The sequence below is a fragment of the Lissotriton helveticus genome, chromosome 1_1 (assembly GCF_964261635.1).
Source record: "Lissotriton helveticus chromosome 1_1, aLisHel1.1, whole genome shotgun sequence".
Classification (NCBI taxonomy): Eukaryota; Metazoa; Chordata; class Amphibia; order Caudata; family Salamandridae; genus Lissotriton; species Lissotriton helveticus.
In genome coordinates this window covers 1,350,933,565-1,350,959,867 of record NC_136057.1, presented here as the reverse complement: position 1 = coordinate 1,350,959,867, position 26,303 = coordinate 1,350,933,565, and the positions used below count along the sequence as shown (strand labels likewise).

At 45.9% G+C, this 26,303-nt stretch overlaps 1 protein-coding gene across 2 annotated transcripts in view; it reads right to left on the bottom strand.

Annotated features, from left to right (window-relative positions):
• MEI1 (meiotic double-stranded break formation protein 1) overlaps nt 1-26,303 on the bottom strand; it is a 3,250,839-nt gene that overhangs the window by 3,183,544 nt on the left and 40,992 nt on the right. The window lies entirely within an intron of this gene.

Below are 26,303 nucleotides of genomic sequence, written 5' to 3'. Positions count from 1 at the left end.
TTTCATTTCAGCTTGTGTGTACAAATGTGATTTGTATGCAATTGGTACTTTTTCACCTTCGTTTAAAGTTAAGTAGGTGAATCAGCATTGACCTGTAAAGATTCGGATCACTAAGTTGCGTATGTTTACGTGTGTTTGTAAGTGTTTAGTTGCTAACATGTCAGCTTGAAGTGAACGCAAAATTTCTGTGTGTTTTTGTGTCCAATTTATGAATTTAAAATCAGGTTTGAATAACTCGCAGAGAGGTTTAAACCGTCCTGCGTAATTTAGAATGTAAGTTCTTCCAAGATTCAGGAAACCTAGAATCAACAAAGTTTTTCAGGGTTTTTTGGAGGTTGGAGCAGCGCACTTTTCTAAAAAGTTGGCTGCCAGGCTTTTGCCTTTACTTGATAGTTCATATCCTAGAAAAAGTAGGTTGAGATGGGAAATTCTTGATTTTTTTAAATTGAATTTATAACCCTCAGAGGCGAAGCCCAGTATAATGGTGTTCATCCTGTTCAAGAGCCTATCAAGGTCATCATCTGTCAGAAAGATATCATCGACATATGACAATGCCTCGTGATCATACGTTTGTAGTAACACTGTTACCCTTGCTGAGAATAACCCCGGTCTATTCTTGAATCCTTGAGAGAGAGGACAGAACTGACACTGTGTCCCCATTATTGAGAAAGCGGTCAACTACCTCCTTTCAGGTGCAATGTTTTGACAAAAAAAAACCTTTGTTTTAAAAAAGAAATTTATTTTATAGCCACAGACAGAGTAAGTAAATAAACTTTCAACGAGTTACATGGACAGGAAAATTTCTACAAAAGTATTCCGTTTCACCAATAGCGATGTAAACCACAAAGTAGGAAAAATAGTGGATAAGAAGGAAAAATAGAAATAAGAGGAGCAAAAGCAGACGAGAAGTAGAAAAACCCAAAAGAAGGAGGAGAAAAAAAAACATGAGAAAACCATACCGGAAAACATATACAGAAGAGGTCGAGAGAAACAAGATAGGGCAATGGCATGGCCATATTGTAATTTACAATAATTTGTTAGTCATACTCCTAATCCCATTGGAGATAAGACTATGTCCTTTTGAATTTACGCCAAGATCATGGACCTCTGGCTTTGGCTAATGCCATCTCCATTTCGTAGATGTCTCTTAGCAACCCCCAGAATTCATTGACGCTTGGACCCCTGCTTTGAATCCAGGATCGTGCAACACAGAGAAGAGCACAGGCAGATACGATAGAAGCAAAAGATTTGGTAAGACCGCCTAAATCTGAAAACGTTCCCAGAGTGAACTCTTTCTCAGTGATAACTTTATCATACCCAGCCCAGACCGCGAGAGAGATGCCAGCCCAAAATTCCTTCAGCCGAGGACACAAAAAAACATGTGTCCTAAGTCCACAGCAAATTCCGTACATTTCGGACAATATGATTTTGGGTTGTTTATGCTGGTAGCCCATTTAGATATTCACTCCGGGGTATAATAGAGCATAAAGATTATTCTAGTTTGCTGGAGTTTTAAGTTAACTGAGGTTACTGCCGCATCTATTGTTTCCAGAGATTCGTTAACCTCCTCAGTGATTTTATTATTGAACATCTCAGTTAGCTTGGCCGCTATCTGTATCCCATCGTCACTAGCCGCCCGATTAGTTTCTGACCCCTCATCTGGCTACCCCAAAGAAAGCTGGCAAAACTTCAGAAGAAGATCCCTTTAACCCCAGTTCTAATATGCCTAGGCCTCGAACTAGATAGTCCCTGATTTGCAGATACTTAAAAAAATATCTGTGTGGTAGGAGGAATTCATCTCTCAGAGACTGAAAGGATCGAAAACCCTGCCCATCGTAAAGATGGCCCAGCCGGGTCACACCCTTACATTGCCATCCTTTGCCAACGTAGTCATGAAATATACTTGGCAATAGAGTATTCCCCCATAATACAGTATAAGTATGCAAGTCAGGAAATTCGTATGCCTTAGAGATTTCAAGCCATATATTAGCTATGTCCTTGACTATCTTGAATCGGACTCTCTTAAAATAGTTCGGGTCGGATGTTTTATATAGCAAATACCCGGAGTCAGATCCGGAAGCTAGTTGATATGAGAGCGAAGTAGGACCGATTTCAATTCCTTTAACTAGGCTCTGTATTCGCCCCGTGAATGCGGCCCAAAAGTATAACTTAAAATCTGGGAGTTTAAAGCCTCCCTGCTTAAATGATAACTTTATATAACGTATAGCTCTCCTGGCGCGCCGATAGCCTCAAATGAAACTACCTATGGCGCCGTCCAGGCGCTTAAAAAAAGTTTGAGGAACCTTCAATGGGATAGTACGAGAAAAATATAAGAATTTTGGAAGGACATTCATTTTGACGATATTACATCTCCCATATATGCTCAGTGGGAGCCGGTGCCAACAGCGCAAGTGAGCGACTACTTTTCTTAAGAGAGGTTCGTAGTTCGGAGATATAATGTCCCTAACTTGGCTACATAAGGTCACTCCCAAATACACTGCGCTTTTTGTAGTGCCTAAAGCTACTGGGAGAATATCAGGTTCAAAATTGAGTAGTGTCTGTGTTTTGTTCAAATTGAGCTTATAGCCAGAAAAATAGCCGAATCGTGGTGCCTCGGTGGTTATGGCAGCCAGAGCATTTATCGGCTGACTCGAGAAGACCACGATATAATCCGCGTACACGGTTAATTTGAGATCAATCCTGTTTAAAGTAACAGGTTTAATATCAGCACTGGCTAATAGATGTTTGATAAAGGGCTCTATGTAAATAACGAACAGCAGCGGGGATAACGGACATCCCTGCCGCATACCCCGATGTATTGCAAAACAAGCGGAGGTCTGGCCGTTGAGTATGATTGCAGTAGTTGGGCTTCTGTAAATTTTTTGTATAGCCGAGATAAACCTTTGACCGAGGCCCATGAGAGTCATTGTTGTCCATAGGGCTCCCTAGCTAACTTTGTAAAGGCCTTCTCGGCATCTAACATCAGCATCCCCAGCGGCTGACTTAGCTGTCCCGAAATTTCAAAAGCCGCAATGGCAGTATTAATATGTTCCGCCGTGTCTCTTCCGGGGATGAAGCCATGCTGTTGGTCAGAGACCAATAAATGAATAATAGAGCTCAATCGCGTAGCAAGAATTTTAGAGAGCAGTTTTGCGTCGGCATTTATCAGTGCTACTGGACGATAGGAACCCATTTCATCAATAGGCTTCCCATTTCTCGGAAAGACCACAATGTGTGTACCATTCCAAGAGGTGGGAGCCAAGCCACCGTCCATAATAGAGTTACAAAGCTCCATAAATAAAGGGGCTAATGTACTTTTAAAAACTTTGTAAAATTTGAGCGGAATCTTATCCTCCCCAACTGCCTTGCCAGCAGGGAGAGCTGCAATTGCATCCTCAACTTCCTGATCCTGAATGTTGTTGAAGAGGGCCGAGATAGAGAGGATCCAAAACCGGCATGTCACATTCCTGAATATAAGCCAAAGCGGCTTGCTGATTGAAGAGACCAGAATCATCATAAAGATCGGCATAGAATAGCCTGAATTGCTCTAATATATCTGTGGATCTTGTATAGGTCAAACCATCTACCCCTTTAATTGTTTTGACAAATGATTTAGCCCTCCTATCCGCAATTTGGTTAGCCAATTGCCGACCCACTTTCTCGCCGTATTCATACTGGTTGGTTCGCATTTTGTGGTAGCGATGAGCGACTTTACCCCGTAGCCTTCTCAGAATTTTGGCTTTAGCCTCACTGACCTGCTGATAGATCGCTTGTTCGGCAGGGTCTTTGGAGATGATGGCTCTTGCATGTAGCCACTCGAGATCTACACAGCGCTTTGATCTTGCTCCAGATTAGAAAAATCCTGTTGATTTGGTTTGATAACATACTGAAGCATGGCGCCTCTAACGCATGCTTTCAGACAATCCCAGACTATTGCGATGGCGGCCGTGCCCCTATTATTTTCTATATACTCTAATATACTTTTTAGAAAATCAAGATAATCTGAATTATTAAGGAGATGCCTCGGAAAAGTGAATACCCTGGTTGGTTACTGAAAAAAAGTCTGCAACTGTATGATTAACATAACCGGATTGTGGTCCGATGTTATTTTGGGGCATACCATAACATGCGCATTCTCTAAAATAGCCCTTCCTGTGAATACCATGTCTATCCTTGAATACTGTTTGTGCGACATGGAGTAGAAAGTAAAGCCCGGTATATTTGGAAATAACCTTCTCCACGAATCCTCTAACTGAAGAAGGTGGAGAAGCTCTAGAACTGCGGTCCTAGTTCTGCACATTCTAGACCGTGCAGCAGTGTTAGTGGTATCAATTTTCCTATCTAGGATGCGGTTAAAGTCTCCGATCACAATCTTTTCACCAGGCCACTCAAAGAGTTCAGAAGTTAACTGAAAGATGACATCTGGGCAATCAACATTTGGACCATATACCATGCAAATTGTAAACATTTGCCCTGAAATTATCATCTGTGAAATAGTCCACCCCCCTATGATCGGCCGTAGATCGGAGGATAGTAACAACCTTTTGAAATGTTCAATGTGGTTTTATATTTCTTACGCACAATGTTATTCATTAATGCTCTACTGTGTGCATTTCGCACTGCAAATGTTTTGCAACAAGAGTTTAGGTGTCTGTAATCCAAAACTAGACGATATGTATTGTCTGGTTTGGAAACAGGAAACAAAGGGTAGTTCATAGGTGAGGTGCATGTTTCAATCACCCCTTGGTATTCAAGTTGATCTAAAATCTCCCCGACCTGTTTTTTAGCTTCTTGCTTTACAGGGTACTGCCTTTGTGCAGTTGGTTGATTTTTTTAACTGGATTTTATGGTGAGGTGAATTCTCATCCCATCCTACATGATTTTTGTATAATGCTGGGGCTTGGGTAACTGCCCATTTCCTGGCATAATAATATTTTAAATGTATTGGAATATGATTAGAGAAGGCTGGCATAATGATGCACTCTCTGACGAATTCTGGTGGCCAGTCCCGTTCTGCTGGAAGTATATCATAACCCTTTCAAAGTCGCTCCCAAAAGAGTGCTTTTACTTTTCTTGGTCTGTCGCCCTCCATCTGGAGTGTTATTTCATATAACCTATGTGGAGAACAATCCCTAGTGTCTGCAGTTTCAACTTCAATGTCTTCATTCAAGTCCACTGTCTCCAGAAGTCCCTTCAGGTTGTGGGGTGCTATTGTTACTTCTGCTGCGCTGTCCAACATTGTCCGAGCCATTCTCCGTTTTTGAGCTGTGTTCTCAGAATCCTCGGCATGTCTGATCTTTAGACCTGCTACTTTCTTTTTGGTGAATTGAGGTTTTTGTTTGTTTTTCTGAACGTGTTGATAGTCTTTGGACTTCACGTGTTCCTACTTTGTTGTCTGACTGTCCTCTTCTTTCAGATGTCTGTGACCATATCTGAAAGGTACGAGAGGAACGTGTATCAGTATCTTGATACCTGTCAGGTTTTCACAAATTATCCCTAATCCTGAGGTTATACCATCTTTCAAAGGGCTCCTTTTGAGGAGACCTACCTCAGGAATGAGAACGCTTCTCCCTGGAAGGTTGTTTGCTATTTTCCCACTTCTTTTTAGAAGATGTAGGATTATTTTTAATAAAGACCTTTTCAGGACTTTCAGACAGTTGTGGTTTAACTGGTTTCCCACCCAAACTGTCTCTGCCTAATTCTTCGAAGAATTTCTCAATTATTCTGGCTAGTTCGTGTGGTTGTTCTGTTACATCAAATTCCCTAAATTTCTGGCAGATTGCCATCGATGCTGCTTCTCCTTTAATATTAGATATTATTGATGAGACCTGGTTAAAAAATTTCAGTAATTTCATACCTAAATTCAGAGCAGGCTCTGCCCTGTATGCCTTTTGAATCTGTTTCAGGATGTCAGGTATCACCGCCATAGACTGAACACCATGTGTTTTAGTGTAGATTGCAGCAAAGACTGTGCCCCAAGTGGTGCAGTCTTACAGATGTGGTGTGATCCCCATTGGTAAACAGATTGTTAGAATTCTGTGTTTCTCATAAGTGCTGGTATTAGGAAATACCGCTTCGATATGAGTCATTTTTTGTGCTATCCAGAATGGAATTTGTTCACGTTTTGCGGCAATTTACCCATGACTGCGTGTAAAGTCTGTGGAGTGATTTTTAGTGTATTCCCCTGGTGAGAGGTTTGTTGTGGAATAACTAATGTTGGTTGGACTGTGAGAGTCCGCATGACATATTGAACCAATTGTCTGTAGATTTTGATTAACTCTTTGAGTTGAGGAAGTAATTCTACGCTCATGCTCCTGGACAAAGATAAGGTGCACAATATTTTGGAACACTGTATCCTTCAACGCTGAACAAATCAAAAAAGCTAATACATAGGATTTTTCATCCTACTCAGCTATGACGGATATTATCCCTACCCACTCCAGACGTCTCATGGAGTATTATGAGTAGAGGTGTTGTATGGCGTTTTAGGATCCAAGTGAATTTTCCTGATTCATGCCCTTATATAGGTACAATTCACATTGCCCTAAAATAGGCATAGAAATCATTCCCTTATTTAGACATAGCCCATGCAGACCAAATACAGGCATGGCTACTTCCACCCGTATCAAAACGTCATAACGATTTCTTGGAAAATTGGCTTAAGCAGTCAGGGACCTTCCCTTGCCTGAATATTGATTTGTAGAAGAACTCATGTACTTTACAAAGAACTACTATTCCCTTGGGGTTCTTTCCTGACGTTAAAATGCCCGACTTTACGTCAAACTAGACACCTTCAAGGTATAAATATGCTTACTCTAGTAGCCCGACGCAGCTTGCTACAGCAAGTGCCGAAGGAAGTCGACCCTCCAGCTGACGCACTGATCGAGAGGCTGCATTTCTCTCGGCGAGAATCCAGCTCCAGTGTTTCCAAGCTCCCCTTTCGGGGTGTTGGGAAATCGAGTAACGAGACTGAGATACCAAACCTTCTTCATTCTAAACTAAAGGTATGGAGCTGATAAGAACCTAGAGAAACCTTGGATAGATTCTTGGCAAAGAAAACTAAACCTATGCTACACCACACTTACTCCTTCCCACGTACTAGGCTTAGTTTAGGTACATTGGGGTAGGCGTATTTTAGAAGCACCAGTTGAGTATTTCTAGCCCTTGTTATTTATGTATGTATTTATATATGGGTTACAAACCATACAATGCTCTTACAGTATTATTTTATAATATTGTTCTCGCTGTACGCATCATACTTTGCAGTCTGCATTACGATTGTAGCAGTTCACTTTACTTGCATGAGAAAGAAGACTGTTCAATAAAACCTTTTATTGAAAACGCCCGTCTCTCTATTTCTCTGCACCTCTGTAGAAACTAAGCATGCACCAGTGACTTAGTGAAATATTTATCTATTGTTTCCACGACTCTTGAGATACTTTTCTTATTCTTGGGAAACAAAGTTGTCATGTTTTTGCGGTTGTCAGAAGCTAATCCCTTCTTATAAATTCAAGAAAGTTTCTAGTTACCTCTGAGCTAGCTGGCATTCACTATTAAGTTTTATATAATCAATAGAGACCTAGTCGACCTCAGTCCTACGTCTAATCTATAGGATATATTATTCCAATGCGCAGAGCCTATTGGGAATATAAGAACTACACTACATGGCGCCCAATGTTTGGTAAGGCACTAATTTAACGCTAGATACTAAAGTAACTGAGTCGTGCTTTTCTCAGAGACCCCTTTTTTCCCGTAAAAATGCTCCAATAGACGTCTGGAGTGGGTAAAAGTATAAAATATCCGCCATAACGGAGTAGGACGAAAATCCTATGTATTAGTTTTTGTTTTTTTCAACATTGAAAGATAAAGTGTTCCAAAATATTGTGCACCTTATCTTTGTTTCCTTGAAACTTGCTCTGCAACTTTCATTAAACAATGACCGAAGACGACAATAACGCAACCGGTAGAGCTGCAGCCCTACCCGGATTAGACGTTACAGGTTTCCAACAAGATGACTTGGATGCTATAATCATCCCAGAAAATTTAAGGAAAGCCATCAATATAAAACTTCTAACAAATTGCCTATCATCAAGAGGTAGTAGGGTAATTATCGGCAGACAGAGGTATTCTATTCATGGATTATCTTCCCTGAAGCAAATTCAGTACCACATGTGTTTCACTTCTACAAAGTAGAATACGTTCCTTTCGAGGATATTGAAATTCCACTAACTTAACATAAGCATGCACTCTGGTTTAAAGGCACACTACACCATCAAAATAACATTACCAGGCTAAGTCCACTAGGTAGACCAGGAGCAACATGGCCGGTACTAGCTCGCTATACACCACATCCTGACATTAAAGAAATGTCAGGTGATAAACTATTAGTTCAACTAAAACAACTAATAAAATTACATAGACAATTGGTTCAATATGTCATGCGGACTCTAACAGTCCAACCTCCTATAAGGATTCCACAACACACCCCTTACCAGAGGAACACAAATAAAATCACACCACAGACTATACAATCAGTCATTGGTAAATTACCTGCAAAGAGGGAACAAATTCTATTCTGGATAGCTCAAAAAATTACTCAAATCGAGGCAGTATTTCCTGATACTACCCCTCACGAGTTACACAGGATTTTACCAATCTGTTTACCAATGGGCATCGCACCTAACCTGGAAGATTGCGACACTTGGAGTACAGTCCTTGCTGCAATCTACAAAAAAAACACGGTGTTCCGTCTATGGCGGTAATACCAAACGTCCTAAAACAAATTCAAAATGAATACGGGGCAGAGCCTGCTTTAAATCTAGGTATGAAATTACTGAAAGATTTCAAACAGGTATCAACAAAAGTATTAGCTAATATTAAAGGTGAAGCAGCAGCCGTGGCGATCCGCCAAAAGTTAAGAGAATTTGATGTAACTGAGCAACCTCAAGAACTAGCCAGAATAATTGAAAAATCCTACGAAGAACTGGATAGAGACAGTTTGGGTGGTAAACCAGTAAAACCCAGATGACGGAAAGTCCTGAGAAGGTCTTTATTAAAAACACTCTCACTGTTCCTAAAAAGAAGTGGGAAAACACTAAACAGACTTCTAAAGAGAAGCGTTCTCAATCCCGAGGTAGGGCTCCTCAAAAGGAGCCCTCTGAAAGGAGGTATAACCTCAGGAATAGGGATAATTTGAGAAAACCTGATAGATATCAAGATACAGATACACGTTCCTCTCGTACCTTTCAGACTTCATCACAGAAATCGGAAAGAAGAGGACTATCAGAACAAAAGGAAGAACGCGTGACGTCCAAAGACTATCAACATGTTCCAAAAAATAAGAAAACTCATTTCACCAAAAAGAAGGTAGCAGGTCTAAAAATCAGACATACCGAGGATCTTGAGGACACAACTCAAGAACGGGAAGTAGGCTCAGACAATGTTAGACAGCGCAGCAGAAGTAACCGTAGCTCACAAGAGCTTGAAGGATCATCTGGAGACAATGGACTTGAATGAGTACATCCAAGTTGAAACTGCTGATTCCAGGGTTAGTGTCCCTCACAAATTATATGAAGTAACACTCCTGATGGAGGGGGACATTACTAGAAAAATAAGAGCGCTCTTTTGGGAGAAGCTCTCGAAGGGTTATGAAATTCTTCTAGCTGAACAAGACTGGCCACCTGAATTTGTCAGGGAGTGCCCACACGGCGAAGACATCATTATGCCAGCCTTCTCCAACCATATTCCGATTCATAAAAAATACACATATGCCAGAAAATGGGCAGTCGCCCAGGCACCTACATTATATAAAAATTATGTGGGATGGGATGAGGATTCTCCTCAACATAAAATCCAGTTAAAAACTCAACCAACTGCACAAAGGCAGTACCCAGTTAAGCAAGAAGCTAAAAAACAGATCACGGAGATATTAGATCAACTTGAATACCAAGGGGTGATTGAAACATGCACCTCATCAATGAACAATCCTTTGTTTCCTGTATCCAAACCAGACAATACACATCGTCTAGTTTTGGATTACAGACATCTAAACTCTTGTTGCAAAACATTTGCAGTACAAAATGCACACAGTGCAGCACTAATGAATAACATTGTGCGCAAAAAATATAAAACAACATTAGATATTTCTAACGGTTTTTGCAGTCAAAATATTGCACCAGAAAGCAGATATTTGACAGCTTTCTCAACCATGGGGACACAGGGTCAATTCTGTCGTCTTCCCCAGGGATTCAAGAATAGTCCAGGGTTATTTTCAGCCAGAGTAACAGAGTTACTACAAACGTATGATGCAGGGGCGTAACACAGGCCCCCGCAGCCCACGCGGTGGGGGGGGGCCGTGCTCCAGGGGGCCCCTCTCTCTCTTAATTAATTACATGGTTAGTGCGCACGCCCGGCCCTGGCCGGGCCTCTGAGAGGCTTTACATAATTAAATGGTGTGCGGCAGCGAGCAGTTATTTCCGCGTCTGCGCGATCTTCAGGGTGGGGCATAGGGTGGGGCTGGTCACTGGTGACCAATTGTCTTTGGCATTGCGCAGCGCAATTGAAAGTGCGCGTGAGCTTGACTTGTGTGGCATTCCTAGTAGAGCACTGATGTCATCTTTATACCCACGACCGATGCCGCTGACCTTTAAAATGAAATACTTCAAGACCAGTTTTACGCCCCAAATGTTTCCTGTTATGATCGCGCACACCGCACAGTAGTAGGGCTGAGAAGGAAGCAGCAGATTGGATTGGGTAATTTTTGGTGTTTGCAAATATAAAATGTGTACTTCTGCAGGGGAGAGCGCGATGAAGCAACGGGAGCGCTGGGCGAGCAGCGTTGATCTTCATGGGATCATCAGATACGCATTACACGAGCCCTGTTGATTTTCCTTGGGCTGAACAGATCAGATGTGATCCGGACCTGCAAGTGCACTGACGCCTGATATAAAACACTTTAGCGCTACCAAAATTAAAAATGCGCTATTGGCGTGACTTGTGAGGCATCCCAGGACCCAGCCAGTCTACGGTACTGAGAAGGACCGTCACAGTGGAATCCAGTTTGAGCCAGGCTCGAGCTTTCAAGGGGACGCCCACCTCTACAAATTCAAAGTGCAAGCCCTGGGCTGGCATATTTTATGCCCGCATCTTGTCCATTGCCATATCAGCAGAGTTAAAGCAGCAAACCTAGACTGCCCTTTAAGTAGTACAGACAGGTAAGCGAATCCAACTAACGCTAGCTTTTGTACATACTAAATGGGCTAGTATTAAATAATGGCATCTGGTGGCATGTTAAATTGGCTCCAAGTGGACGTCATGGCTTTCATGTAAGGTAGAAATACTGTCTGTTTTTCTGACAAATTAGACAGAAATGCCTTGATGGAATAACTTACTTACATTTTCATGTTTAAAAAACACAAAAACGGGGCGTGGCTAAGGCAGCCAGCATGGCGGACGCAGCTTAGGTGAGCTCCGTCCCGCCGATCGATATCCGCCAAGTTATCCTTGTTCCCCCCCTCGTCTGAGCCTGTTCCGCGACGGAGGAAGGTAGCTGGGGGTGTCGAGAGGGCGCTGGAGAAATTTGCACCGCGTCGGAGGGGTGACTTCCGAGCCGTCGCTCCCGGTAGCGGAGAGGCCTAAACAGCAGACCGGAGCCGGGACCTCGAGTTTGGAGGCATCCGAAGGTGCGCGCCAACCGTCGGCGGGTGGTTCGGCCAGGAGACGGGAGCCGCCCACCCTGTGGAGGAGTGCGACACTGGCGAGCGCTTCCCATCGACGCAGAGGGCTGGCCCCGGCGCGGCACCATAGACACTTAGCGGACAGGGTCGTCACCGAGACCGGTGAAAGAAACCCAACGACCCGACGGCGGCGGAGGTGACCCAGCGGGCCCTCGGACCTGGAGTCGCGCCCCTGTAGTGAGTCGACACGGGGGTGCGCGGTTGGGATCCTGGGCAGCAGTAGAGCCGGGGTGCCGGCGGCCACATCGGGCCGCGCCCGACCTTGGGGGAGAGAGCAGTGGACGACGCCCATTTTGGCCGGCCATCGCCCGACGCTCGGTGATGAACGGTTAGGGGGGCCACTGGGAGCCACGCAGATCCTTAAGTCCATTAACTGTCGGAGCCGAGCGGCGTGGGGGCCCCCCCATTTCCTCATTTGCCTGGCTTGCCGTGAACGGCCTGCGCCGGTGATCTTGGGGATTCCGCCATTGGAGGTTGGAGCTTGGGGAGCCACGTGGCGCGGCCTTAGCCTGGATTTGGAGCCCGGCGGGGAGTGTGAGGCGGTGGAGCCCCGAGGTGTCTGAGCGGATTACTCCGATATTCTGCCCTGCCGACCTTCGATCGCTGACCATGACCAGAGGCGGGAGCGGAGGCAACGCCTCGAAACAAAGTACCCTTGACAAATTCACCGGCCCGGGTGGGTCGGCCGGGGCCTCCGGGAGCCTGACAATGCGGCGCTTCTGGCAGCGATCACCCAATCTAGAGACACCCTTGATGCCAAGATAGGGGCGGTGGGAGCGAATGTAACTCTTCTACGCCAAGATCTACGAAACGCAGTAGCCCGCATCACTGAAGCGAAGACCAGGATCACCGGTGTGGAGGACGACGTGGCAACCCTGAAGAAGAAGATGGCCGCCATGGATGGCATCCAGAAAGGTCTGGCACTCAGGGTGGAGGATGCCAAGGGGCGAGCTCGGCGCAATAATCTACGCTTTGTCGGCTTTCCGGAGGATTGTGAACGAGGGAATATGGAATCTTTCCTGACTCAATGGTTGGAGAGCTGGCTGCCACCAGACACTATCTCTCGCTGTTTTGTTGTCGAGCGGGCTCACAGAGCACTCGCCCCGAAGCCACCGGTGGGGGAACGCCCTAGACCAGTGATCGCCAAACTGCTTAATTATCATGACCGGGACGTTATTCTGAGGCAAGCCCGCCTGAAGGAACCCCTCATGTGTGAGAACCAGCGAATCATGATATTTCCGGACTATACACGGCTGGTGCAGCAGCAGCGACAGTCCTTCACAGCGGCCAAAGCTCGCCTGAGGAGCCTGAAGATTCAATATGCGCTACTGTACCCGGCCCGTCTGCGGGTGGTATACCAGTCTCGCACTCTGTTCTTTAATACACCGGAGGAAGTCTTCAATTGGACCGATGAAACGGTGGGGGCTCGGCGGATGTCCTCGCCGGCCCGGGACTCTGACACGTCCTCCTCGACGGCGCCGCGGCGGAACAACCGACGCTCCCGTAGCAGGAGCAACTGGAGATCTCGCTCAACCAGGAGGTCCCCCGCTAGGAGAGGTGATGTGGAGACGGCGGACCCTCTGGACACTCAGACGGTGGGCTCGTGAACGGTGATGTACTCCTTGGCTACCAATTTGTTGCTCTACTGAGAGACGGGTCCAGTATGTGGTATTGCCAGCCCGGCTGGTGCTGGTAGCTATTGTGGGACCACACTGACATTCTGGATTGCAGTCCTCTGATGCTGTATAAGGGACGCGGGATGGGGGAGGGTGGGGGGGGAACGGACAGTAAGGCGGACATTGCCTTGGGGTCCTCCGTAGGTGTTGTGTGCCCCCTTAAGGGGCTCCCTGGGAGTTGATGGTGTGGTTGATGGGGATCCATTGGAGTGGGTGGCCCCCGACCTCCCGTTGGGGGTTGGGGTGCTCCTGCACCGCGACAGATACTTCAATGTTTATGAGGTATAGGGGTGGGGGGAGGCTGGCTGTGGGGGCTCTGAGTTGGAGTTGGGGATGGGGTTGGAGGGAGGGGGGTCATGAAAGTTGGGGATTATTAGGGGTGACCGTTTACTGCACGATGATACGCCAGGTTCTGTTGGGGTCATGGACACTGATGCAGCCCCCTGCACCCGGGCACTTGGCCAATTACCCAGTTGATGGCGGCTAGGGATCTAGCATCACAACCTCCCAGGGCAGTGTTGCGCGTTGTGAGCTGGAATGTGCGGGGACTGTTGGACAAGATCAAGCGGGGCGCTGTGCTGCGACAAGGAAAAAGAGAGAAGGCTGATGTCCTGTTGTTGCAGGAAACGCACCTTCTGGGTACTAAAACCCTCAGTTTGCAGAGATTCGGATACCAACAGGTGTTCCATGCGGGCTTTGCTAGGGGATCCCGGGGGGTGGCGATACTGATACACCGTAGAGTTCCTTATGAGCATATCACGCAGTGGGTGGATGTCCAGGGCAGGTATGTGCTGGTTAAGGGGATGATTGATGGCGAGCAAGTGGTATTTGGTAGTGTGTATGCTCCCCCTCCGCTGCAAGGGGCTCTGGTGGAGAAACTGTTCAACATTTGGGCGGAGATACCGGATGTGATGGCTGTGATCGGTGGAGACTGGAATGATGTTATGGATGGTACCGTTGACCGTTTCAAGCCGGGTGGCGGGCAGCAGATTTCCACCCCCACTAGATTGAATGATATGGTGAGAGGTATGGACTGGACGGATGCTTGGCGCTACCAACACACATATGGCCGGGAATACACCTTTGTCTCGGCGGTTCATAAGTCCTTCTCCAGATTGGATGACTTATTCGTGCCTAGTACTCGGATAGGGAGGGTGGAATCGACGGACATACTGCCGCGTGGGCTCTCTGACCACTCCCCCGTTGCACTTAACTACCTGTTGGATTGTAGGCGACAGCCATTTCGATGGCGCCTCTCGACCTGGCACCTCCAGCAGGCCGACTATCAGTCTCATATGCGGGAGGCCATAGCACATTACTGGAATGATAATGAGGCGTCGGGATTAGATGCCGTGACCCTCTGGGAGGCTATGAAGCCAACACTCCGTGGAATAGACATTGCCTGGTGTGCGTCAGCGCGTCGGAAGCGTAGAGAGGGCCTAGAAAGTGCGGAGGCTTGGGTCCGCGACCTGGAAGAGCGCTGTACCGAGGCGGGAGATGAGGGAGACGTCAGACGGCTGCTGCAGGCCCAGCAGGACTCTGCGTCTCTGCACCTTGAGGAGTCGTGCCAAATTTGGCTCGCTACACAGAGCCGGATTTACCAGTGGGGGGACAAATCCAGCACGATGCTGTATAGGCTGTGCCAGAACACATTCCAGGCGCAGCAGCTTCCGGGGCTACGAGATGCGGCTGGGGCATCCATGTCGGATCCGAAGGCAATAGCCGCTAGCTTTGCGAACTACTATGAGTCACTGTATGCCCCCAAGGAACTCCTCCCGGCAGAGGACATTGATAAATTCCTTGCGGACCTCCCACCGAGGGGGCTCTCGGATGACGATCGTGCTCGCCTAGAGCTTCCACTGACCGCAGAAGAGCTAGGTAAGGCTCTCGGCGAACTGAACGCAGGTAAAGCCCCGGGACCCAATGGATTCCCCTGTGAGTTCTTTCGGAAATACCACCTCCAGCTAGGGCGGCACTATCAGAAGGCGCTAGATGCAGCTAGGGAACTGGGTCGCCTGCCAGGGGACTGGCGACATGCGGAGATAGTGGTTTTCTGCAAGCCAGGGAGGCCACCCGACCGTCCCGAATCATATCGGCCTATCTCGCTGCTAAATGTGGAAGCGATGGTACTAGCTAAGGCCCTTGCTAATCGTCTTCTCCCACTGATTACAGACCTGGTCCACCCGGACCAGGCCGGCTTTATGCCGCACCGAGCCACGAGACACAACATCAGGCGGGCCCAGGTGGTGTTAAAATTGATGCGCGCTACCGGTGCCCCGGCTGCGTTATTGTCAGCGGACATAGATAGAGCATTTGATTCACTGAGCTGGGTGTACCTACACGCGCTCCTTCCTCGCTTAAATCTGGGCCCTCACTTTCTCTCCTACATACGGCTGCTTTACACGGATTTGACAGCATCAGTGAGAGTGGCAGGCGCGGTTTCGAGCGCCTTTCCTATCGGCCGCGGCACTAGGCAGGGATGCCCCCTGTCGCCGTACTTTTTTGCCCTCGCCATGGAACCATTGGCGGCATGGGTACGCATTGATGCACAGCTGAAAGGCTTTGAATGGGAGGCTGGGCCGTCGGACAGGATCGTGCTCTACGCGGACGATGTGCTCTTTTTTCTCACGAATCTTAACAGGTCGGGGCCGAGGGTGCTAGACATTATGCGAGTCTTCGGGGAGGTTTCGGGGCTCCAACTTAATGTGCGTAAATCCACTTTGTGGACTGTGGGAGGTGGTGTAGAGCTTGGGGACTGGGCCGCGGCCCTGCAGAGGGCGACCGGGGGTATTAAATACCTCGGAGTCTTCTTGACAGATATACCGGCAGTTTCTTGGGAGCGCAATGTGGCTCCAGTGTGGGACCGAGTCAAATCGGACATGAAAACGTGGTCCCGTATGCCCCTCAATCTTTATGGCCGATCGGCCATCTTCAAGATGGTGGCCCTTCCTCGCCTACTTTACCAGCTGCAGAACCACCCATACCCTATCTCGCCACAGTGGTTTCGACAGGTGAATTCGGCTCTGGGACGCTTCCTCTGGGCCGGGGGCGCCGCTCGGGTGGCACTCCGCACCTGTTTCCTCTCTACTTACTGTGGCGGTTTGGCATCGTCGGATATCCTGTCCTACTACCAAGCTTCCCACTTGCTGGTGCTGAATGAGTGGTGGTACGGGGATCGGGGTGACCCGGCGTACGCCCTGGAGAGACATATGATGGAACCAGACACTCTACATACGCTCCTGTACGCCGCGGGGAAGAGGAAGAGGCTCCCTGAGGTTACTCAGATGATTTTTAAGATCTGGCGCGGAGCGCTCCGTCGTATGGGATGGTGGAACACACTAACGGGGGAAACCCCGCTGTGGCGGAATGGGCGCCTGCCAGCACTGGCGGCCTTGCGAGGCTTCAGTGGATGGGACGCGATAGGGATTTCAGCGCTGGGCGATGTCATGCGGGGCACGATCCTTAAGTCATTTCAGGACCTGAGGGATGAATACAATATGCCCCATACTCAATTTTTCAAGTACCTGCAATTTAGACATGCCATTTCCCCTGCCCTGGAAGGACTGGACTCCCTCCCGGAATTCAGCCCGCTGGAAGCCAAGTTATTTATGGGTGACTTGGAGGAGAAGAAAATATCCCGCATCTACCAGTCCCTGGTTACTCACTGTTCCCCTACACTGGATAACCTTCGGCGCGCCTGGGAGAGCGACGTGGGGGATATATATGAGGAGGGTTGGAGGGAGGCCCTTGCCGCCCCGAGGGAGGCGGCCATTGCTGTGCGCTTGCGCTTCATGATATTTAAATACTTGCATAGAGCCTATTTTACGAGAGAAAGGCTGTGGAGGGCCGGACTGATTGCTTCCCCTGATTGTCTGAGGTGTGGCCGGGAGATTGGCACGTTCATGCACACTGTGTGGTCTTGTGGGGTGCTGGAGAGATTCTGGATGCGAGTGTGGGACTGCCTAGACGAGGTTTTAGGCTGGGAACTTCCACGTACATCACAACTGGGCCTCCTCCATGTCATGGAACAGGTGGGTGGGAATATATACAAGAGACACTTGCTGCTTTTAGGTCTCACGGTTGCCAAAAGAGATGTGGCCCGAGCCTGGAAGAACCCCAGGGCCCCCCGATAGAAATGTGGAAACGAGGATTGGACTATTGCATGGGTCTGGAGCGTCCAGTGTACGAGGCCCGGGGCTGCCCCCGAAAACATTATAAAATATGGAAAAGATGGGCGGAGTACAGAGGGCTGTGGCTAGAGCCGCCGTTGCAGCGGGATGTGGAGGATTAATATATGCTGTGATGCCTGGGACAGGGGTGTAGTGCATCACTAACTCAATAAGGACTCCTTGTTATGTGAACCTGAGTAGTCGTCGTGCATAGGGTTGGGGTGGGCGTGGGGAGGGGATGGTTCTTATGGGGATGGGGGTGGGGGTTCTTTTCTTATTGTACTGATAATTTTGCTTACTAAATTGATTGCATTGTCTTGCATTATGCCTTTTCTTCTCACAGCCCCTTCGGTGCTCGGAGTACTGTGTTCCTTTTGCGATCTTCTTTTCAAATAAACAATAAACTTGTTTTGAAAAAAAAAAAACACAAAAACGCCGTAATTATTTTGGTGTCTGTTGCCTTTGAGGAAGCATTTCTGGTCCACTGTTATGTGAGCATAAGCCTAATACTGGACATCTCAGGTTCTCAGAACTTTCGAGAGTTGGACTAGCCAAAAAATTGAACAGGACAGCCCAGCCAAAACAGATAATAGGGTTAGTCCTGGCCTTCCGAGCTTATGCAGATACTGAAGCATGTAAACTGCAACAAACATCATGTAAAAATACGATACTCTTTAAAGTTCAAAAAAGTGTATTTTAAATGCAGAAGCCTTTCACCTTAGTACATTGGATTATATTGCTGCCTTTAGGAGCATTTGATTGTTTTTAAACATGAACTTAGAAACATTGATGCCTTTCCCTCTCAAGGGCAATGCCATTAGTAACCTAAGAGACAGGTCAATTGTGATGAGCACCTTATATGTGCCACAGATTCATATTATAAATGGAACAATATTATACTATATTAAATCAAACATGAAAGAGGATTCTGATTTTATGAATTTCAAGGTGCTCTTAATTGTGATAATGAAGAAAGGGGCAAAAAAAGTATTTGCTTAGGATCACACACTTTGGTCTTGTAGAGAAGCGCAAATTGATCCCACACTTTGTATTTTCACATTGCGCAATGCAGCTACCAGATGGGTATCTCTTTTTCTCTCCTGAAACGTAAATACTTTTTCTTTACTTCTTGGCACGTGAGGTTAGAGCATGGGTGGCAAATGAATGCTGCAAGAAAGCTCGGCTTGCTTTGGGCAGGTGGACCAAGAACCTCCAAGGACCTTGAGCTAAACCAGAGCCAGACATCTGGTTTGAGTTTTCAGCGGCTCACCCACATCTAGAACGTTCCTCTGTAAGTCTATATTCTGTTTCAGAAGCACCCTTTTAAATGTACATTAATATTTTTTAATACATATTGATGTTCATAATGAGAAGCCTAGTAAATGGTGTGGTACTTACTGCATCTGATAAAATCGGACTCCGCAAAGTCTACATTTTTCTGGTGCAATACATATCACCTGCTTATAAGTCTTTGTAAAATAACATGCTGATTTTGGTTCCTACGGCAACAAAATCTGCATAATCCGGTCAATACAGGACATTCTGTGCCCAGTAAAATTTGCCATGCTTTACTTTTGGCTACTTATTACTACATCTTTAATTGAGATATGTTTTGTAGAAGCAGTTACACACATACCAAAATTGACTGTATCGCACCTAATTAGGATCAGTGTGTGTTTAAACCGGGTGGCAGCCAAACACAAAACAGTGCACAATTACTAGGTTCTCAAAATAAAGTTGGAACAAGTATCACGAAAGGTCTTCTTAAGGTAATGGGCACATCTGGATATCACTTATGCTGTGTTGTTGGAGATTGACCAGTCTGTGCTTAGTTTTGGTTGATCTCTGTATACAGCTGTTTGTTTTGAAGTAGTGAGCTTGTCACGGGTACTTTATTTAAGCCTTAGATAGCCATTTTGGGGAGGGTGAGAGCACAGGACGTGACAAAGACACAGCAATACTGTGGCTGAACTTCCTCTCCATTCATTATAGTCTTGTTTTCCATGCTTGTAGGGCGCGAATGTCAAGTGTGACGTGGTTAGGCTGCCCAGGCATTTTTGCCCACAGCTCTCAGTAAAGGGTACAGTAATTGGAAAAGCTCATAAAACATTAAGTGAATTAAGATACTAGAGCTGCCAAGGATTAATGATTTAAAAGCAGAGTTTTGAAAGATTCTTGTCAATCCGTACTTTAAAAAAAGAGCGCAGCTTTAAAAATAGCGGACAGTAACACTCTTTTTCCACTTGTCTATACCAAGCCTCTTAGTAAATCATCAAGCGTCGTATCTTATCTTTAGCTCGAGCTATCGGATGCAATACAGGAACCCGCGGCACGTCAAGCAAGACGTGAGATCAATGAATCAAAGTGACTGGAATTGAAACAATGGCCATGGAGAAATGAAACCTCAGACATTTGTCATGATGAAGTCCCTATAAGGGATGAAACGTGTTGCCTGGGTCTGCCAAATTAAAGTGATGTTTTGGATTGAATATAAGATAAGATACAGTGCTTGATGATTCACTAGGAGGCTTGGTAAACACAAGTGGGAAAACAGTGATTGCAACTACTAAGTTAATGGCCATCTGAAAAGAATAAGATTACATTGTTGCGCACCTAATTTTGGAAAAAAGTGGACAGCAACACATAAAGCCAAACACATACATTGTAAGGGCTCTACTTCATTTTTTATTTGTTTTTCTGTCCTTCAGAGGTGAGGTAGAATGACGCCAGAGAGGAGATAGAAGCAGGGTGGAGATATTTGACTTTCCTATAATATTTAAACAGATGAGAATAAATGGGTTATCGAGTAATTCTCATTTCGTACTGTAGCTAATATCAAGACAGTCTTGAGCTTGTGCTGTTCAGTGGAGAATCCCCACCCCCATCCCCCTCGCTCTCAGCAGCAATTCCAGGACCCATAAAACTTTTACAGAACACTGGCCAATCCATAGTTTGCTTTGATTTTTAGACTAAAATTTTATCACTTTTAGATGTGTCTAGCCTCAGGAACAAGTAGTCGTGTGCGGGTTTAACTGCCAATTTTGAGCCACCAGTCGAGAACTTCATCACAGACCTATCAAACAGTCCTAAAGGGATCTGTCATACAGTGCTTTGTGGCTAGGCCAATACCTTCTATACTTAACCCAGCCCTTTAAAAAAAGTCAGTGGACTGAGCATTGTCATGTGTGTGAGTCGGTGACCAAGAACAGGTAGCACAATCATAAAGCTGAAGGGCCAAAGGACATAACCACAGCAATAACTCTCAACTTGAACTATTATTCAACCATCAAGCTTTAAATGAGTGTTAGAATTGCAATTGTTTGTCTTCATCAGGATATAAATTTCGGAAAATACATACATCTTTCTAACAATGATCAATTTCCATTTTAGGCCAGCAAACTCAGTTTCTTTAAAAAAAGGTTTTCTGAAAAACATATTTTATGCCTTAAAAATATAAATTCTAATTTTTAGGTATTACACAGTCCAGAAGCCTCAGGTTGTACTTTTCATTGGGTGCTCACATGTACAAAAATCTCACATGAAGTGATTCTGATTCAAATGCCCATTTATTACACTTGCCAAAGCAGCAGGATGCCTTTAATATGTCAATAAATGCCCACTATTATATGAGGGCCACCATTGTGCCAAGGCTGGACTCCATAGCAGCCAGAAAGCCCACCATATATTAGTCATGGCAATTATTATGCGAGGGGCGTACACTATTATATCAGGGATGGCTATAAATAGGCTGCTCATGCTCTTAATATGTCAATGATGGTAGCCAGTATGCCACACCTATCAACAAATGCCCGACATAGTCAGGGATGACAATTATTAAGCCATTGCCACTGTTAAGCCATAAACAGACACACGTGTGCAATAGATTAACCCGTTGTGATTCAGGATTGCATTTACTGTTAGTGGTCCTTGACACAGGCATCGTTTGCAAGGAGTTTTACACTGGTCATTAGGGAGGGAGGAACCCTTCTCTTTGTGCTGCTTTGTTTACATTAGTTCTAGGAACTGTGAGAACATTTGCCATGGGTGTTTGTGTAGGTAAACGTACCAAGCCAATTAAAACAAGCACTGGCAAAGCCAATAAGTCTCAGCAGTGAAACCTTTTGGCTTTGCCAATGTTTTTTTGCTAGCTAGCCGAGGCAGAGTAACAATATTAAAAGCGGTGGCTTCGCTGCCAGGCAAGAATAAAGCTGCCCTGGATGATTCATCACTGACTTTCATTCGACTCACACAGCAAGTGCACATCAGCCTTTCTAAGCTTCAAGGATGCAGTCCCCATGCAGAGCTCCCTTCTTCCACTCATCCCAGCAAACTCTTCCACCTCCGAATCCTGGCAAGGCCGACTAAGCTGTTAATCCTTTGGGGGTCAATATCATGAGGGCCATATCACAAGATTAATACAAATATCACAAGGTGAATAAACCTATCATGAGATGAATAAAAATATCATGTGAATAAATTTGAGATGCACGAGGTGAGGTATTATGAGATGAATAAAAATGAACACATCAAATTATCATATACAGATATACAGATCCCCTACGGGTAAGTGGTGCAACGATAGTCCATGTGGTGCAGGGGGGTCCCCATAGCTCTCGGTGGCCCCCTCCGACACTGTGCATGGGCGGCAGGCTTCAATGGGTCCGGGGCATGGGGGCCCCCTCAATGTAACTTGCAGGGGGGCCCCCCATAAGTTTTGTTACGCCACTGGTATGATGATGAAGCATTATCGTATGACATCTACTTAACAGACGATGACTTGGAAAGGGTGAACACCATAATACTTGGCTTCGCCTCCGAAGGGTACAAATTCAAGTTTAAAAAATCACGAATTGCCCACCTCAACGTCCTGTTTCTAGGATATGAATTATCATGTGAAGGCAAAAGCCTGGCATCAAACTTCCTAGAGAAATGTGCGCTGCTCCAACCTCCAAAAACGCTGAAAGACTTACAGTCAATTCTAGGTTTCCTAAATTTTGGAAGAATTTCCATTTTAAATTACGCAGAAAGGGTTAAACCTCTCTATGAATTAATCAAACCAAATTTCAAACAAATTAATTGGACTCAAAAACATAATTTGCTGCCTCCACTGGAGCGACTTCGCACGGATGTGAGGCATTGGCATACCCTACCGCTAACCCTGCTCGGAAAAGCCGCTTTATTTAAAATGATGATGCTGCCACGGTTTCTGTATATCCTAGAGAACACCCCATTCCTGGTGCCACCGAAATACTTTCAGACCATAAATGCATTGGTCGCGGGCCTACTCTGTGGGACAAACCTCCACGTATTTCCCGACTAAAGTTGGTACAGAGCTGGTAAGACGAAGGCATCGCGCTTCCTGATGTTGAGTTATATTACTGGGCTTTCCAACTCAAGATCGTGAATCACTGGCTCCATGCCCCGCAGACAGAGCCTGCGTACAAAGCGGACAGATATGACCTGGGAGGTGGAGGAGTGCTGACCGTGCTCTACGATCCCCGGAGTGTAGCAGCCCTGGTGGGCCCTACGGCCCATACGGTGCGGCTCTGGCACATGGCGTCAACGCGTCTCAAATGTCAGAACATGGTCACGCAGATGAAACCACTTTGGGCGTCACACCACCTTGGTCGTCTTTGTAATAGTAAGGGATTTGAGGCCTGGGATCGCATAGGTATCTCGACGATTGGAGACATATATAGACGAGGCAAGGTCCTTACTTTTGATCAACTAGCGGAACAGTTCGCCCTGGTGGAGACAGAACGTTTCCGCTATCTGCAAATCACTCATGCCCTGCGGTCCGTACTCCCGGCAGAGGGAAAACTACCCGAATCCACTCCCCTGGAAGATAGACTGCTTACGGAACACATGCTTCATAAGGCGATCTCACTGGTTTATCGTAAGCTAATTAATAATATGCCTGACCCTATGGATAGACTTAAAACAGCCTGGGAGACAGACCTGGGTGAGCTTGATGAATCAGATTGGCAGACTGCGCTATCCTCCCCTCGGGAGGTTGCTGTGTCATCACGGCTCAGACTGATACAATTAAAAGTCCTACACAGAACTTACTACACTAGGGTCACGCTACATAAGATAGGCAGAGCTGCACACCAATATTGCCTTAGAGGCTGCGGAGAGGAGGGAACGTTTTACCATACTGTCTGGGAATGCCCTGTGATTGCTAGCTATTGGACCAAGGTACTGCGTACTATATCCCAGGTGATTCATGTCTCGTTGCTTCCTGAGCCGAGACGGTGTCTATTGAACATTTGGGAACCGAATGACCTCAGTGGCCCCTTGCAAGCGTGGGCAACGTTGGGTATTATGTACGCTAATCGGAATGTGGCCAAGGCCTGGGGATCCGCTGTGTCTCCAGAGCTCAGAAACTGGAGCACGGATTTGGACTGCTCAATGATTGCGGAAAGGATGGTGTATTTACATAGGAAATGTCTGCGAAAATGGGGGAAAATTTGGGGAAACTGGAATGAATATAGAGGGAATATTTGGGAGCCACCCCAGTTGGAAAGTGATACTGATTCGGAAGATTAAAGAAGAGAGATGAGGGTAACGGGATTGTGGGGCTGCTGCGGATGAGAAGTGCTGATCGTGATGATTGTTTCTTTTGTGAGCTCATAATGTGTCCACCATGTATCATCGTCTTACCTATGAACGATTGCGGAGTATAATGTAACCCTTGCAACTGTCCACTGTTTACTTTTATTATCAATAAAAAGTTTTTTTTTTTTTAAAGATGCAAAAGGTGGCACAATCAAGCATAAATTGCTGTGGGAACAAGTAGTTCAGTTACGAAAAGACCTACAAAAAGCTCACATGATCCATACACTGAGTCATCAACGTGATGACGTTCACGTTGCAGGGAATTAATTGGCTGATGAAGCCGCGAAGGCAGCTGTGCAAACGGCTTCCGTAGCTGCAATCACTCGTTCAAAAACAAAAATAGACGGCAAAATAATGCTAGCTGTCAATGCCACAAGGAAAGGCAGCGGTGCAGCGTTACCTCTAAATTATCCACTTGCATATTCATACATAATTGATGCAAACTCTGTTCCTTTTGCTCGAATCCCTGGAGTGGGGGAAAGAGTAATTCCAAACAGGAAACGTAGAGTAGCTTTGATACACGAAGCACATTTGGGAGAGGGTCTGATGCATCAGGGGATCTCTAAATCTATACTAGAATTAAAAGAGACATATTGGTGGCTAGGGATGAATTGTCACATTTACGAGTTTGCAATTAATTGCCATGACTGCAACAGAGATTGCAGCATAGAACGCCGCCAGATAAATGACTAGAGCATAGCTAGCCCAGTACAGACACCATTGTTAGACAGCATTAGACTGTCTACACACAGACGTCCCTATGGACAAATGTGTTCCCACAAACATTAAGATGAGATTCGTTTGGATGTGACCACAGCACTCGGCTGACGCCCGAACGATTATAAAAGACTTGCGAGTCTTTAATCGGCACATACGCAGTCAGCACGCTACATGGTCCTGCGTTTAGCTCAAACGCTTACAAGAAGGCCATGGCCAATCTGGGCGTTGCATTGCGGTATTCTAGTCCATTCCATCCTGAGGGAAATTCGGTTGTGGAGAGAGGAAAACGGGACATAAAGCAATCTATTAACAGCTAGGGTACTAGGTTCGGGTGACGGGTGGGTCAAACATCTAATAAGTGTCCAACGTAGTCTTAATAATCTGCCAAGAAGTTCTCTATGGGAAATCACTCCATATGAAACTAGAATGATTGTCCAGGACCTTGATCGTCACACTTCAGTGGTAGAACAAAAACCTTTTGATATCAAAGACCGTTTGTCTGTTTTGCAGGACTTAAATGAAACAAGAAAAAGTCAAAGCAACGTATTCCTGAAGCCAAAGACCACTGAAGAAAAACCACCTGTCCCAGCAAGGCCTGCCTGGATTCCAAACATTTGGGATATAGTCAGAGAAAAGATCGCGGACAAGAAGGAATTTGGGCCTTCATCCAGACAACCAGTACCTGTTTTAGCAATTCACGGATCAAGAACAGTACTGCTTCCGGCCCCCCTTGCTGCAAGAAAGGAGAACAGGTTTGTATCCATCGACCTGGTAAAACCACATCATGTGGCCAATCATATGTAGTACGCCAAGTGGACTCCAAAGATGTAGCAGACGCCCGAATCTGGCTACAATTAAAGAGGTTCAAACTGAGAGACTGATAACATTTGACGACTCTGCAGCACAGAACAAAGGACTATGTAACAAAGCCATGGAACCAGTGCCTCTTGAGACCCAAATAACAGTTCGTCAAGAAACACCTGTCTACAATGATATAGCATCCGAGTATACTAATATGACAAGTGATCAAGTGATTCCAGCGATTTCATAGAATCCAGAAGCAATCCCTACAATTGACAGAACTGCCTCTGGCTACTCCATTAACTTTGATACGTTTTCTGAGGATCCAAGTGAAGCTGAAACGCCAGCTAAAAGAATTATTAAAGAATAAGCAACAGAACTCTTGCAATAACTGGAAAAAATATATCTGATTTCACCATGGGTTGAAGTATGATTTATCTTAGGTGTACTTTTCCTTCTACTTTAGTTGACTCTGGTATTTACCTTGGGAATGCTGATCAATGGAAAATATAGTACAAAGGACACAGTAAGAAAGAACATCAACTTACTCCTCAAATCTTACAAATCATCCCATCGTGAACAAA